Raw genomic sequence first — 16626 nt, forward strand, 5'->3', positions numbered from 1 at the left:
TCCTAAGATAAAGACACATCATTTATTTTCCAAAGGAGGGTCAAGTTTCTTGCTATTGCTCCCTAGTATTTCTTTTTTTTTTAAATAAAAATCTCTACATTTATTTACCTAAGAGAATCAGAGAAATATCTACCATTAGGTGGTTTACCCCCAAAATGCACATAAAAACTGGGGCTGGGGCACAGGTCACAGCCAGGAGCTGGGAACCCAATCCAGGTCCTCTACATGGGTGGGAGGTACCCAAGTACTTGAGCCATAACCTGCTGCTTCCTAGGGTGTGTATAAGCAGGAAGCTGAAATCAGGAGCCTGGACTTGAACCCAGGTACTCGGATCTGACACGCAGGCATCCAAAGCAGTATCTTAACCACTATCCCAAAGGCCCACCGTTGCTTATGCTGTTTCTAACCCAAGAGCAGAAGGCAGCCCAGGATCCGTGTTCAACAACCCTTCAGCCTGGCTTCTGAGCATCCTTAGTGTGCTTAGCCCAGTCCAGGTCCACAGCCTCCTAACTACTCACTGTTCCGTACCCTCAGCCTTCAGTTCTACAGCAGAAGTCTGAGGCTCTGAAACCGCAGCCCTTTGATGGCACATTTTAAGATAGTCCCGAGTTTCGTTGTTGTTATATCTCAGATTCTAACTGGAAGGGTCTGGCCAAAACATTCTGAAATAGCACAAAGCCCCTGGTTCGCTTGCTCGCACTCTCCCCTGCCCCCAGGCCCCTCCTTTTTTTCATTTGCTTCACCATGCAAGTACCAAAACACATGCACTCACTGCGATTAAAGGGAAAGGCTCTGGCAGTCTTCGCACAGTTGTTTAGACTACAGGTACATCTGTAGCTGGACCTCTAAAAATAACTCGGTTCCAGTGTCTAAGTAAGTGTTTACTTGCAGTGGACTAGCCACGCACAAAGCCAGTTTATTAGAACCTTGCTTAGTAAGGATTGTTTACATGGGCCTACACTTGAGTACTCCTGTGTGTTTGGTTTTCCTTTCTCTCTTTTTTCTTTCACAGCAGACACAGGCGGGCCACCATGGGTGGTAGCCCTTGTAGGGGCCAGACTCGCACATGAAATTCAATAATAGGAAAAGCAGAACCCAAAATTATCAAAACAATTGCACAAATCCAACATCCAAAGCTTCAGGAAGCACTGAGCCAGGATTTCAAAGTTTCTAACCAAGCGGGGCAGGGAGGGAAGAGAGCCATTGTTGCATCCTCCTACCCGGCATGCCAGCTAGCAGTGGCAGGTCCGTCTCTCCAGATGCCTCTCTGAAGAAAGAAATGCCACAAATGTAACAGGAGTTGAGATCCTGGGGGAGCCAATTAGATTCAAGCCGCTTTCAAAAATTCTGTAAAGGGAGAAAAAAAGAGGCATTAGAAAAAAACTTGGCACTTGAAATAGCATTTTACATCTTCTACTCAGGGCCTGTGCCATACTACTCTTATTATGGCGAGTTGTCATGCTTATAAAATAAACCTCGGGTTTTTAATAGAAAAGAATCATTATAGTAAAACAAACTTAGCTTCAGAGAGAATGTGGCACATCAAATATAATAGGTGCCTCAGCCGGTATCTTTGAAGCTGTCAGCCAAAACATGACAAATGAGGCCAAGGTCAATGGCAGGTACTTGTTGAGAAACTCTCCTCTGATGACTGGCGGCTGTGCACTACTTTAAGGTCACCACAACTGTCTAGCAAACCTTGGGGTCAGAGGGAGCTGCAAGGTGAGAGAGATTTCCAGGCATCTCCTACCACCATCACCTTGACTGCCATACAGGCTCCTCAATGGCCTTGAGAACATAGGGCAAGAGAGGCTGGGGCTGGGGAGAAAGGAGAACGCTCCCAAGGGACTGCACTATCTCCACAGTTTGCAGAAGCAGCCCTGGGTGTCGGCCTGTGGTAGAAAGAGTCCCTGGACTCCCAGATCTCTCCAGAGCTCACTACACTACCAAAATCGCTATTTCTGACTTCAATATGACTTTTCTGATTAGATGCAAAGCAGATGCACCAATGACAACAGAGTCAGGCAAAAGGCAACAAGATTTAAAAATCTGCCAACTTGGGGCTGGCGGGGTGGTGCAGTGGGCTGGGCTCCAGTCAGGAGTGCCAGTATCCCATATGGGTTCCGGTTCAGGTCCTGGCTGCCCCACTTCCAATCCAGCTCCCTGCTGATGTGCCTAGAAAGGCAGTGGAAGACAGCCCAAGTCCTTGGGCCCCTGCACCAGTGTGGAAGACCCAGATAAAGCTCCAGGCTCCTGGCTTTGGCCTGACCCAGCCCTGGCTGTTATGGTCATTTGGGGGCTGAACCAGTGGATGGAAGATCTCTCTCTGTGTCTCTGTCTCTGTCGCTCTCTCTGATTCTGTCAAATAAATAAATAAAATCTTTTAAAAAATGTGCCAACTTGAGTTGGGTTTCCAGGATGGTTTATCTTCATGCCAGGATGATGCCGCCACAGTTTTGAAGTTGCCTGGAGGTACAACCAGGCCCTCCCTTTAGAGGCCCGCTCACTCCTTCACCTCCTCTTAAATACGCTATCAAAGTGGCTGGATCCAAGAAGACAACAGAGACATAAAAGGAAATGTGTCATCTTGAAAAACAGCCCAGGGCCCTGTGTTCTACCACTCGGTTGGCTATTTTGGCTACATCATCTCAACTTTCTCTTCCCAGCAGAAGAGGTGGATATTTCACGGCCTCTGGCGGGAGCTCAAGTCTACAAACATGTACCAGACACCTACTCTGTGTCAAGCACCGGACCATATGGCAGGAAGGACACGGAGGGAAGAGAACTCACACTCTGCCTCCATGGAGATTCCCCTCAAAGCTAATGAAGACAGACGAGTCTGTACAGAAGGCAAACCCACCTGCCAGAACCTGAAGACTTTCAGGGCCTACCTCAAATTATAACCCCACTCTGAAGCTGTCCTAACCTGGGATAACGTCATCCTCACTTGAGTGCCTATGTCCTTTAAATATCTTCTATTTTGGCTATTTGTATAACAGTCTCATTGTCCCCTTTAAAATCTTTGAGCAATGATTTTTTTTCACATGGCTTGTAAGAGAGGCAGGTTCTTGACTGAGTGGTAGAAATATGTATCTCAGTGGGCCGGCGCTGTTGCATAGTGGGTAAAGCCACTGCCTGCAGTGCCAGCATCCCATATGGGTGCCAGTTCTAGACCCGGCTGCTCCACTTCCAATCTAGCTCCCTGTTATGGCCTGGGAAAGCAGTGGAAGATGGCCCAAGTCCTTGGGCCCCTGCACCCACATGGGAGAACTGGAAGCTCCTGGCTCCTGGCTTCGGTTTGGCTCAGCTATGGCTGTTGCAGCCATTTGGGGGGTGAACCGGCAGGTGGAAGATTTCTCTTTCTCTGCCTCTGCCTCTCTATAACTCTGCCTTTCAGATAAATAAGTACATCATTAAAAAAGGAATAAAGAAAGAAAGAAGTATCTCAGTTGTTGAGGAACCAAAGTGATCAGAAAAGACTTCCTCATCTATACCTGAAGGGCCACAAAATGAAATTATCCAAGGGAAAGAAGAAAAACATGACTCAGTTAAAGAATGAGATGAACAAATGTCTGACATCCATCCCAGCATGTCTCCCAGTACAAATGTTTAAAGTGTGGTCAGTTCTGATAACCTTGTAAGTGCCCAAAAAGGGTGATCAGCATCGTTTTGAAACAGTCACATCAGTTCCCATGACAGTACCTCTACCCTCCACCAGCGACAGTAACGACTGCAGGATAGGATGGTGGTGAGGCACTAGAGCTCCTCCAAGGCCTACCTACAGAGAACAGGTGATGTGAGGCGCTAGAGCTCCTCCGAGGCCTACCTGGAGAATAGGTGATGTGAGGCGCTAGAGCTCCTCCGAGGCCTACCTATGGAGAACAGGTGATGTGAGGCACTAGAGCTCCTCCAAGGCCTACCTACGGAGAACAGGTGATGCTCAGAAGCAGCTGAATGCCCGTATTGGCATTTACCACACTGAAAGACAGGATCTCCTTGGAGAGAAGGAAGGATTAAGAGCTAAATTAAGGCAATGCTCCTTCAGGCAAAGTCACTCCAGTCAATCAAAGAGAGTGACAAGCTATATCTTTTTATGGATTTTTTTGGAACAATATTTTCCCTGAGATAATTACAAAATGGAAATGCATATATCATAATCAAAGCAAAAAAAAAAATCACGAACCTAGTCAAGTAATATCAACATAAATAAATATTTGAGCTTTGCAATGGTATTCAAAGAAATAACATTTAGAATGTGCCTTTAGAGCTGATAGCTATTAGAAATTACTGTTCCTTAAGCATTTATTTCCCTTTTGGCCTCATTGTGTAAGTCATGCTGCTCTTCCTAGTTTTCCCAGGATCCCCAAGGTCATCCTCTACGGTGTTTGTTTTAAACACAACTTGGTGCCAAAGACTCTGCCCTAGCTTTCAAGTTCGCTCAGACGATATTTTTCTACACTGGGTCTCTTCATGTTTCCCAACAGCCAGATCTAGTTGATAGGCATTTTCTGCCAAAAGGTTCACTTCCCAGTAATTGCAATCTGCCTCTTGCATAGGTTCCTTCTATTCCCCTGGGTAGGTGGCTGCCCTGAAGGCAGAGAAAAGGAGGAGATTTTGATGCTAATGAGGCCTCTGTGCAGGCCTCACAGCTAATGGTGAGGAGCTGAGTATGGCTTTTCTCTGGGGAGCCCAGGTGAGCCGGTGTATAAGGGCACAGCTGAGAGTCGTTCGGGCACCTTGCTGTTAGCCTCAAGCAGGTATTCCAGCATCTGAGCAGGAACCTACTAATGGCTTACATAATGAAGAAATGAGTCAGTATACTTGGCAATTCAAACCCTGAACCGTGGAAGGTCTTAATTCAAAAGGAAATTCTGGAAGCAAACCATTAAATGGTGACAGATTTATTTTTATTAAGGTGCTGGTGGTAGGACAGAAGCTAATGAATTATGGACAACCGTATCCTTCTGCTGCTTTCACCCGTCTGGACTCTCAGATGACTGCGAGCTCTAATTTGAGACCAGCCAGGGTTGCCTACGGAGCATGCTGGGCAATGAGGGCATTGTGCACCTGCTGAGCCACGGGATCACTGCCTACCAGACTTCCCTCCTTGGGAATCAAAAGAAATGGGCCACAGCCCTCTAGGAAAGCAACAAGAAAATAAACAGTACATAGTGTATCCATTCAACATCCACTGACCAAGGAGTCAAAGCCATGTCTGAGCCTTTAGGATAATCTTTCAGCAGGCTCGTGCCACTGGCATGTTTGGAAGGGCAAAGGAAAAGTGTCTAGCTTTCTGAAAAGAACAGAAGCCCCAGTGAGGGAGCCGGGGACTAGGGCAGGCCAGACTGGCTCCATCCTGCAGCTTCTTCCCAGCGCGTACACACTAAACAAATCAGGATGGAGGCCCACTATAGCAACCCTCTGTCAGTGGACAACAAGATTTAGGTTTCAACAGAAACAAGTTAGAAAAGGCTCCATTATGATTGCCTCTGCCTTCACAGTAGCTAATGTATCACCACCACATTTGCTTTTTGGAGATGACATATTAAAGACACAAACACTCCTAGACTCTGAGGCCTCAGTGGCTTGGTCTCTCTAACAGCCCTCCATTTGCTTGGAGCTGTCTCGCCTTCTACTCAAATAAGATTCTGCTTCTTCTCTTCTCACCATATGTCAGGTCTCAAAAAACTATCATGGACACCAGGACACCATCCAGGACCCATCAATTTTTCCCCAACACTAGGTAAGGCTTAGGTATTGGGACTGAATAACAAAGTCCTAGGACTTTATTTGTATTATCCCACCTAATCATCACAATAATATTTGGGGGTACATTGGCAAATACTAATATTCTCATTTCAAAATGAGGAAACCAAAGTTAGTGAGCTTAGTTATAAGCAACTCCTTCAGGTCTCCCCAGTGAAGAGGTGGCAGAGGCCTGACATGAGTGCACACTATCAAGTAACCTTAGCAGTGGTCAGTGAGATCGGCTACTAGGATTAGCTATTTGCAAGAAACTGTGGAGGACGAATGAGAAGCTGAGCAGGAAAAGTAAGTTTCCTTTTTGAAAAAGACTGAAGAGAATAAGAGAAAGAAAATGAGACAACAACAACAACAACAAAAGAATGTCTCCAACCACACTGTCAGTTCATTGTCATGATATCTGGCGTAATGAGGCAAAAGGAAATTCTAAAGCCAAACCATATGAATATTTGCCTACAAAGACAGGCTTTGGTCTTAGCCAACAGAATCTTCTCTTCCAATTTCCCATACTGAGTCAGATCTGATTCACCAGGTATTAGGCTCATCCAAGCATGATCTGTCCCCATTTGGCTATTTCCAGTGGTCAAACACCACGGAACTGACTTTTCCTTCTATGTCTCTGGGGCGGTGGGCAGGAGTGGTGACATCAGGGAACAGTGTCTTCCCTCCTATGACTCAACCAGTTTGTCAAAGAAACACTGCTGCTGGCGATCCTGCACCAAGAATTATTTGTTCTGCCCAGCAAATTCATGTAGCAAAAGCATATCATCTCCATCCTAGCCCAAAGAAAAGTAGGAACGGCCACAATGATGTAACTACTCAGGCAAAACTGAAGCATGAGAGAAGTGAACTTTACTGCAGTCCTCTGCTTCTCACAGCACGTCCAGACAACATTTCCATTTTCACCTTGCTGGAAACAAGTAAAAACAAAATTCCCTTGCCTTCTGTGCCCTCATACCACTTTGCATGAATTGCAAATTTATAGTGCTTACCATCCTACCCTATAATTAGATTTTAGGTGTTTGTTTTCCCACTAGTGTGGTAGCTCCTTTTTCCTTTTAATATTTGTATTCCGAGCATCTGGTATCACATTTAACAAATATTTGACAAACAAACAAACAAAAAAATGAACGATTGAATGGAACGATGACTACATGACAATTTACTCAAGGGCTCTCTCTAATTAGGGCAAAAGGAAAGGTAGGAAATGTTCATTGTCCTCTATCCTTTATGACTGATGATGGCTGGTACTGTCACACTTGACCTGAGGGTGGATCATGCCTGGTGGCAGTCCTAGGTCTCTATGATGCTTCCTTGCTTCATGAATCAGTGTTGTCTGTTCAGTTATATACGTGTAGAATTCACACAGCTTCATCTGTTCCTGTATGCCATAGAGTTCGTCTCTTCCCTCTCACATCCACCAAGGCAGTGTATTTTATGACTTGCTCCTTTAATCAATTTTTTTTTATTTAATTCAATTAAAAGCCTTGCTCTAAAAAGGCATTTTTCTTATTGTAAGTTCCTGGAGAGAGGCGAGGGCAGGGTATGATTCAGTATTACCCTGCAGTGCTGCCTACAACCTGCCAACCACATTCCAAGTATGATGGATGCTGGATATTCTGCAAGACTGCGAACATACAAGGCCCCTCCTCTTTCAGAAATTACAGGCAGTGGGGAGAGGAGAGATAAATCATAAGGCCAATAAAGTGTAGTAACTGTAATGAGACCGGAAGCACAGGTTGCTCTGGGACACACAGGAAGGAGATCAAACCCAAACTGGAGTCAGGAAGGGTCTCTGGGACAAGGTACCTTTTAACTTTTGCCCCGTGAGGTGAATGAGATTTAACCAGCTAAATGGAAAAGATGGAGAAGAGGAGAAGACTCAGAGACAAGAGAAATCACAACATAAGCAAAACTCCCAAAGAAGTTAAGAAGGGTTAAAATTTAGGTGGAGAGGCGAGCAGCTCACATCTCGGCTATTTTATTCTCAAAGCAATGGGAAGCCACTGAAGGATTCTAACCAAGGTGATGATATTTGTATCTCAGTTTCAGCAAAGAGACATGGGTTGTAGGTAAAGACACAGATTTAGTAACAAATGAATCTTCAACATTTTCCTTTTAGCATGATTACTTTGACTAACAAATGTATTACAAGACTATTAGATTAGAGGCATAGTAACTACCTGGAATGTTGTTTCCATAGTCCAAATGGCGCCACTGGAAATAGAGAGAAGTATTCAAGAGAGCACAAAGAAGACAGAAGTAACAGACTTTGGTCATTGACTAGATCAGGAATGGCCAAAACTGTTTTGGCAAAGAAGAGACCGGCAAAAAACATTTAGGCTTTGCCCATTGATTTCTGAGATCTCTACTCAACTCTACTCTTTTAGTGAGGAAATCGGACACAGACAATATGGAAATGATGAGTGTGCTTGTGTTCCAACAAAATGTATTTACAAAATAATAACACTTCAGCAGGCTGAATTTGGCTCCAGGCTGATTCATGCCAACTTTTAAACTAAACGAAGGATGTGGTGATCGAAGTTGCAAAACATGGCTCCCAAGTTTGTGGTTCGAGCATTTACAGAGAAAGTGAACCAGGAAATGGAGCAGGTTGGAGGAAATGAGGCCAAGTCAGTTTTGATATCTGCACGATATCACTCAAGACAGGTCCAATCAGAATCTTATTCTATGGGAATTCTTATGTGAATCTTGGCTTCAGGAAACAGAGCTGAGCCCTAGGTAAACATACATAGATTTTGGAGTTGCATTTGTCAGGGAAGACTAAATTGTATTAACAGACCATGAAACACAGCAGCTTTAGAAAGAAGCAGCGTAACTGCCTTCCCACACAGTGAGACCTGGAACTCGGATAGTGTGGGGAGGAAGGACAGTCATCCCAAGAGCCTGCCCCATAGCAGCATCCAACGCATTCAGCCCAAAGAAGGAAAAGCAACGACAGGAGCCATGTTTTTATGAAGAAGTCTTACTCATACGGTCATACCTAACTACAAGAGAGGCTTTGGCTGGCGCCGTGGCTTAACAGGCTAATCCTCCACCTTGCAGCGCCAGCACACTGGGTTCTAGTACCGATTGGGGCGCCGGATTCTATCCCGGTTTCCCCTCTTCCAGGCCAGCTCTCTGCTATGGCCCGGGAGTGCAGTGGAGGATGGCCCAAGTCCTTGGGCCCTGCACCTGCATGGGAGACCAGGAGAAGCACCTGGCTCCTGGCTTCGGATCAGCGCGATGCGCCTGCCGCAGCGGCCATTGGAGGGTGAACCAGCGGCAAAAAGGAAGACCTTTCTCTCTGTCTCTCTCTCTCTCACTATCCACTCTGCCTGTCAAAAAAAAAAAAAAGAGAGAGAGAGAGAGAGAGAGGCTGGAAGATGCAGCACAGTTATGTTTCTCAGTTCAAGTAGAGTGGATTTTGGTGAATAGCTACCAGGATGTATCACCCACGTGAAAAACACATACATAGGCAAGGAAGGTATAAAGATGAACAGAGCAACGCAGGCATCCAAGATGCATGAGACCAAGTTCAGCATTCTGAACAACGCTAATGTCAAGAGACAATGTGAGGAGATTAAAAGGGTATCCAGTAGAAAAAGGACAAATGAAAATAAAACTAGGAGATTGTGCTGATACTTACTGAGCCTATGTAAAAATGAGTAGAGATTTAGTCATTAAACACTGAGCCCAACTTTGACAGGTTGACACTTATTTCGGACCTCTGATATTTACATGAAAAGTGAGCCAAATTGCATTTAAGAGAAAACAGCAAATTCAGCTCCTCAAAAAGGCCAGATTTTCATTACCATGCAGAAGGACCGCTTTAGGGCTAGGTATTATAATATTCATTTTTTTCCATCCATTTTGTGTCCACAAATCAACCTATGTAGGTAATATATATGTATATTCTGCATCAAAAATTTTATTTGATCTTGTATGAACATATACTTGTAGATACAAATACATACTTGATTCCTTATACAAATATTCTTGGCATTTACAGGATTCATTACTAAAATGTTTCATTTTCTCTCCCGTTGTTAGCAATTCTCCATGCTTTCTGCTTTTCTTAAGGCGTCTCCTCCACCACCGGCCATACTCCACTTTACATGTCTGTCTTTGGCTCTCAGTGAGAAGGCCAAGCTAGATTTCTCACCAAGAATATTTTGTTTGCTCCACTATTACAAAATAAAACATAATCCACAGTCTAAATAAAAACAGTCCAGGCCAGAATAGCAGGGCCCACTTCCTTACTTCTACTACTCCAGAGACCTTAGTCAGGAGAAGAGGAACCTGAGATTTGGCTGGTGTGTTAACCAAGTAGCACAGTACTAACTATCAATCTACTTTCTTTCTCATTCCTTACAGTATAAGGTCTTTGGGAGCCATAAGGGAAGTCTGGGGGTTTTCAATCTATAATGTTGTTTTTGGTAGGAGAACAGCCAACCTTGTTTATACAAAAAAAAAAAGACAATAGGTCTGGTATAGTGGGTAAAGCCACCACCCACAGTACCAGCATCACACATGGGTGCCACTTCATGTCCCAGGTGTTCCACTTCTGATCTAGCTCTCTGCTGATGGCCTAGGGAAGAGTAGCAGGAGATGGCTCAAGTGCTTGAGCCCCTGCCACCCATGTGGGAGACCTGGATGAAACTCCTGGCTCCTGGCTTCAGACTGGCCCAGCACTGGCCATTGAGACCGCTTGGGAAGTTAACTAGCAGATGGAAGATCTCTCTATGTGTGTCTCTCCTCCTCTCTCTTTCAAAATAAATAAATAAATCCTTTAAAAAATTTTAAAAGACCAGCAGATTTTTAAGAAATGACCTGCCACAAAGATACACAGACAGTAAAGAAAATAATATGAGTAACCTCTTCCACTTGCCTAACATAAATTATAAAAGTACTCAACCTGAGCAAGTGACTATTAATAAGCCTGCCCTCAAATTCCATGGTGTTCAATAAACATAAATCAGGGATGGTGACAATGCTACCCATATTTCCTTAGTTAATGACACACAGTTGGCAGTTCGATAGCATAAATCATAAATACACTTTATTCTCCTTCTTTACTCTTCTAGTTGTAACTCATCTCAGATATGAACTTAACTATTGCATATAACCTTCCAATTAGCAAAACTAATTCTTTGATTTGGAAGAGATCTGGTCAGAGAATATAAGCAAAGAAAAACTTTGCAAGCAGCATTTCTGCCCTGGCTTCCATGATAAGATTTTTTTCTCCAAGCTCCAACAAGTCTTTCTCATTATCACTTTTATAGAGTCATCATTATTCAAAGTCTGCTAGCTTCAAATATCGTCTGCAAAGCATATCTAGAAAGTTAGTTGCCGATGCAGATAATGTATGAAACTGAAAACCCTGTAACTTGTGTCCCATTGGCTAAATGAAATATGTAGCTTGAAAAAATCCTAGAATTTCTCAGCCAGTCAGAGGCAGAGTAGCTGGAAAAGAGCAGGATCTCCAGCACGACACACAGCCAGCCTGTGAAAAGTCACGGGCAGTTGGTCCAAGGAAGCTGTGTACGTGAGGTTCACAGCTACAGCACTGTAGCTAAGGCCTTTAAATGCTGACTGGACTGGAAGCCCATACATCGTGCTTGGTCAGATCCTCTGCTCATCCCTATCACTCTTCCGAAGTCCCAGGTCAACTCTGCCATCGTCTCCTTTTTAGAAGGCAGTCTTGTCTCCTCCACATCTAGAATGGGGCCCTTCACCAATGCTGGGAAACTGGTCTACCCTCCCTCTTCTATCTGCGTCGTCCATGGTTCTTCAGAAGGCAGCATCAAAGCAAGACTCTCATCTACCCCCGTTCTCTCCCCACCACCACCCTCAGGTTCTTATAACTGTGAGTAAACTCCTTGTCTACAGGCCATTTTCTCTAGAATCTACCCTACTCAACTCTCATGAAAAGAAAAACTATCAAAAACACAAATCAAGATGGTATCATGCCTCTGCTTAGCACATTTTATCAGTATACACTATCTAAGGCTAACTCTATATTTACTACATGGCAGAGGGAACCTTCCAAACATTATATACCTGACCATGGTTAAAACTGTTCTCATGAGAGGCTGGCACTGTGGCCTTCTGGGCTAAGCCTCCACTCATGTCACCAGCATCCCATATGGGCAGTGGTTCATGTCCCAGCTGCTCCTCTTCCCATCCAGCTCTCTGCTTATGCCCTGGGAAAGCAGTGGAAGCTGACCCAAGTGCTTGGGCCCCTGCACCCATGTGAGTGACCTGGAAGAGGCTCCTGGCCCCTGGCTTCAGATTGGCTTAGCTCTGGCAGTTATGGCCATTTGTGGATTGAAGACCTCTCTCTGTCTCTCCTCTCTCTGTAACTCGGCCTCTCAAAAAAAAAAAAATCTTAAATAAAAAAGTTCTCATGATAGCTGTCTTATCTTTCACACCAAACATGTACACACACACACACACACCTGCTAGTTCTTAGTCTCTGCTGGGAATGTACCTTCTCATCACCCTACCTCTACCCTCACTTGGCTCACTCCTACTTTATCTTTAAAGTTCATACAGAGGTCACCCCCTGGAGGCCTTAGGACTCACATTCAATACTCTAGAAACTTTCTCTACTTAATTCTTCAAGTGGACACTAATAATTGTATGAGAATCTATTTTTGTATCGGTGAGTTAGGAGATGGTAATAGATCTATGGAACAGAACACACGAAACAGAATTAGATCCAAAGACCCATGGGGAATCTGTGTATGACGAAAGCTGGAAAGCAGCAGATTCTGCAGTGGTATTGGGATAATAAGTTAGACATGTAGAAAAAAATAATTTCAGATCTTTACCAAATAACTTCCTCCAAAAGCAATTTCAGAAGTATTAAATATTTGAATGTTTAAAAAATCATAGAAGATTTACAGGGCAATTTTTATAATACAAAAGTAAATGTGTTTTCAAAGCATGATTTTAAAATCCAGAATCCAGGGCCGGCACTATGGCACAGTAGGCTGTTTCCACCTGCACCAGCATCCCATAGAGACGCCAGTTCATGTCCCAGCTGATCCTTTTCCAATTCAGCTCTCCGCTAGAGCCTGGGAAAGCAGTAGAAGATGGCCTAATTGCTTGGGCCCCTGCACCTGCATGGGAGACCTGGAAGAAGCTCCTAGCTCCTGGCTTTGGATTGGTGCAGCTCCAGCCACTGTAGCCATTTGGGGAGTGAACCAGCAGATGGAAGACCTCTCACTATCTCTGCCTCTCACTGCCTGTAACTCTACCTCTCAAAGAAATAAATAAATCTTTTAAAAAAAAGAAAAACCCAAAAACTATAAAGATTGACACATTTTATTAAGTAAATAATTTTCCAATTGAGGAAGATTTATATTGCTATAAATACAACCAAAAGATGACTAAAAAATAGAGGAAAATGAATACTTATCACATTACCTGGAATCTAAGTTATTGAGAGAAAATAGATTTTAATGGCAGGGATCTAAACTCCCTAACATATGAAGAACTTTTTTTAAAGATGTATTTTATTTATTTACTTGAAAGGCAGAGTTAGAGAGAAAAAGGGAGACGGAGAGGGAGAGATTTTCCATCCACTGGTTCACTCCCCAGATGACCACAATGGTTGGGGCTGAGCCAGGTCGAAACCAGGAGCCAGGAGCTTCTTAAGGTCTCTAACATGGATGGCAGAGGCTCAAGCACTTGGATCATCTTCTTCTGCTGCTTTCCTGGGCACATCTTCAGGGAGCTAGATCAGAAGTGGAACAGCCAGGGCTCAAACCAGTGCCCATATGGGATGCTGGTACTGCAGGCAGCATTCAACTCACTGAGCCATAGTGCCAGCTCATAAAGAACTTTCGAGAACAGACAAACCTCTCTTACAAGAAGCAAAACAAATGGCATATACAGGCACACAAGTTGCCTCTAAATTTATGTAAAGTTTACAGCTTCATATATCAATGCTATTCAGATTCTAAATATTTATTTATTTACCTACTTATTTGAGAGGCGGACTGACAGAGAACAAGTTCCCATCTGCTGGTTCTCTCCCAGAATGCCTGCAATAGGCCATGGCTAGGCTGAAGCTAGTAGCTAGGAACACAATTCAGGTCTCCTATGTGGGTAGCCGTAACCCAATTACCTGAGGCATCACCAGTATCTCCCTAGGTCTGCACCGGCAGGAAGCTGGAGTCAGGAGCCAGAGCCAGGCACCAAACCCAGGTAGCCAATGTGGGACACAGCATCTCAGCCACTAGACCAAATTGCCTGCCCCACAAGTTTTAAATGATATTTTGTACAAGAGAATGACAACTATTAAAAAATGCTGAGGTATTGGAGGTATAGGAAAACAGGCCCTATTAAACACTGCTAAAAGTGTGCTAAGTGCCTTCCAGGAACAAAGTAAAAGGGACAATGTAACAGTTTCAGTATCTACTTGCCCATGCACAATGTTATAGTGTGGTTTACCCAATCAATGTATAGTTTACCATATATGGGGAGGAAAAGTACTAATACTGTTAAAAGAAACTAGTTAAAGGGTATATAAAACACCACCTTGCCACTTTCGGGACTCAGTCTTTGGATGTGAATTCTCTGAGCCAGCACCTACACAAATAAGTGCTGCTTTTTGCTAAAAGCCTTGGTGTCCCTCCTCTCTGTTCGTGCATCCCCCTACAAGAGAGTCAACTGATAACAACTTCTGGAAAATAGTTGAAGAGCACACATCAAAAATAATAACCCAGATCTTTCACCAGAATTTATCCCAGGCAACAACCTAACCATCACGAACAGGAAGCTGTTACACAAATTACAGGGATACTGAACAACCTCTAGAACTAGTTGGAGAAGTCCCTAGAAAACCACTACAGGGCTGCTATAGAGTCCACTCGGCCAACATGCAGAAAGCCAATCCCTGACATCAGAGGGGTACAGGAAAAGAGGCGTTTATTGCAACGCACAGAGCAGGGAGCAGGGCAGCTGTCACCTAGTTCCCAGGCTCCCCAGGGAGTTAGGGGTGAAGGTTCTTATGGGCTGGAGTTGGGATGTGAGATGCATAGTCAACAAGCGTCCAGGTTCCTGGATTTGGCACTGCTTGTGGCTTTCTTTTGATTGTTCTTTTACAATGGCCAAGTGGGCTTCAGCCAGTCTAGGGGTTACAGGCAAGGGGCAGACCTGGAATTCCCTGAAAAGAAATGCCCCAAGACTGAGCAAGGAGATGCTCCCCGCTGGAGCAACAAATGACCTCACGACTGTGGGGGTGGGACATTGTAGGGCTGGCAGTACCACCCCCTCCGTGCTATGAGTTCAGTGGTTGATTTTCTGTCAGAAAGGCAGGGCAAAGACCGTGTAAGCTACGGGAGGGAGGGAGGCTGGCAGACTGGAACCGGAAGGTGTCTGGCACCTGCATTCAAAGTACTGCTCAGGGACTCAAATTCCACAGGAACGCTTTCTATCATCTCATATACCCATCAAGACTAATGACATGCAGATTTGCATAGAAAGCTATGCATATGTCACAAATGTTTTAACTGAGTCAAAAATTATTTAAACAGCTAAGTCCATTAGAACAGTGCCGTTTTTAAAAAAGGTATAGTTACATGCACAGACTTTTTCAACAAATCTCTTGGAAGGATACTTACCAAAATGTAATCATTGTTACCCCCTTCTTTAAGCTTTCTTCATACTTTTTACATTATCTGACTCCATTTACACAAAGAGCATGTCTACTTCTATAAATAAAATAATAACAATAGAATGTTTTCCAGTTTTTAAAAAAACTACAGCATTAATATGAATGGATGGAAAGGAGTCATCCATCTACAAGAGTTGTCATTTTAACTAAACTGCACCAACCACAAACAAGAGACACTCATAAAGTTCCTCTTCTATAGCTTTGCCAAGCCCAGTGAACAAATTGCATAGGACCACCTTTAAACTACTGCCTGGAAAATTACTACTATATATTTCCTTTTCTGGATCTTTCTCATATACAAGACCATGAGCTGCTATTCCAATTTCAGTGAGCATAAAATAAGAATGAACTGTTTCCTAGTTGATCATTTTCACAACAGAGGAAGTAGAGCTAATTTCCTCCCTCCTTCTCTCCTACAGCTTGCCTGTCTTTAGTCACAAAGTTGGGAGGGCTTCCAGCACTGAGGATAAACCCACGAATAGGTTACCAGGACACTTAGCAAGCCTACACATCTGTTCCTGCCACCACTCCACCTCTATTTTTTTTTAAATGTCTATGATTTGCCAATATTCCTCACTAAAACAGATGGGTATCAGAACATGCTTAGAAAAGTGCAACAAACAAAATGTCAACCAACTCAGCTTTAAATTCTACAGATTTTATTACCCAATATCAGCTTAAGTCTATAATTTTAAAACAGGGCTTTATCAACTATGGGGAGGAAGAGGAAAGCTAGGATTTAGTGACTGGTCTTTCTGAGAACAAAAGAAGTAAAAGTTATTTATAGTGACCTTTTAATGTTTACCTTAGAGCTGCTAATCAGATGTAAATCGTCACCCCATGGATATGCATAATCAACTTCATTCCCTTTGCTAATTGAGAAATAGAGCTGTTAATGTCAAGAAACATTTGAAAAATGCACCAAGCTTGCTCAACGGAGCAAGTTCTTTTTAAAAGTCAAAGTTTCCATATGGCAAAATCATGGAAATTAGGCACGGAAAAAAAAAAAAGAAAAAAAAAACTTTAAAAGATTAATTCATTATGAAGCTAGCCTGCGCTAGAACAAAGTCAGTTTTAACAACTCCAAACCTGGGAATGTTGACCACTTGTTCTGTTTAAAAACAGCTCCCTCAGCATTTATGAAAAATTGTTCCATTGCCTCCTTCCAAAGTCCC

The 16626-nt window shown here is 43.6% G+C and overlaps 1 protein-coding gene across 2 annotated transcripts in view; it reads right to left on the reverse strand.

Annotated features, from left to right (window-relative positions):
- Positions 1–16626, reverse strand: part of ENOX1 (ecto-NOX disulfide-thiol exchanger 1) — a 599613-nt gene that overhangs the window by 488789 nt on the left and 94198 nt on the right. For both annotated transcript variants that reach the window (XM_062194137.1, XM_062194133.1), the window contains exon 2: positions 1221–1347. The gene's annotated coding sequence lies outside the window, so the exon portion shown is untranslated. The remainder of the gene's footprint in view (positions 1–1220; positions 1348–16626) is intronic.

Source organism: Lepus europaeus, chromosome 6, assembly GCF_033115175.1.
Source record: "Lepus europaeus isolate LE1 chromosome 6, mLepTim1.pri, whole genome shotgun sequence".
In the NCBI taxonomy this organism is placed as follows: Eukaryota; Metazoa; Chordata; class Mammalia; order Lagomorpha; family Leporidae; genus Lepus; species Lepus europaeus.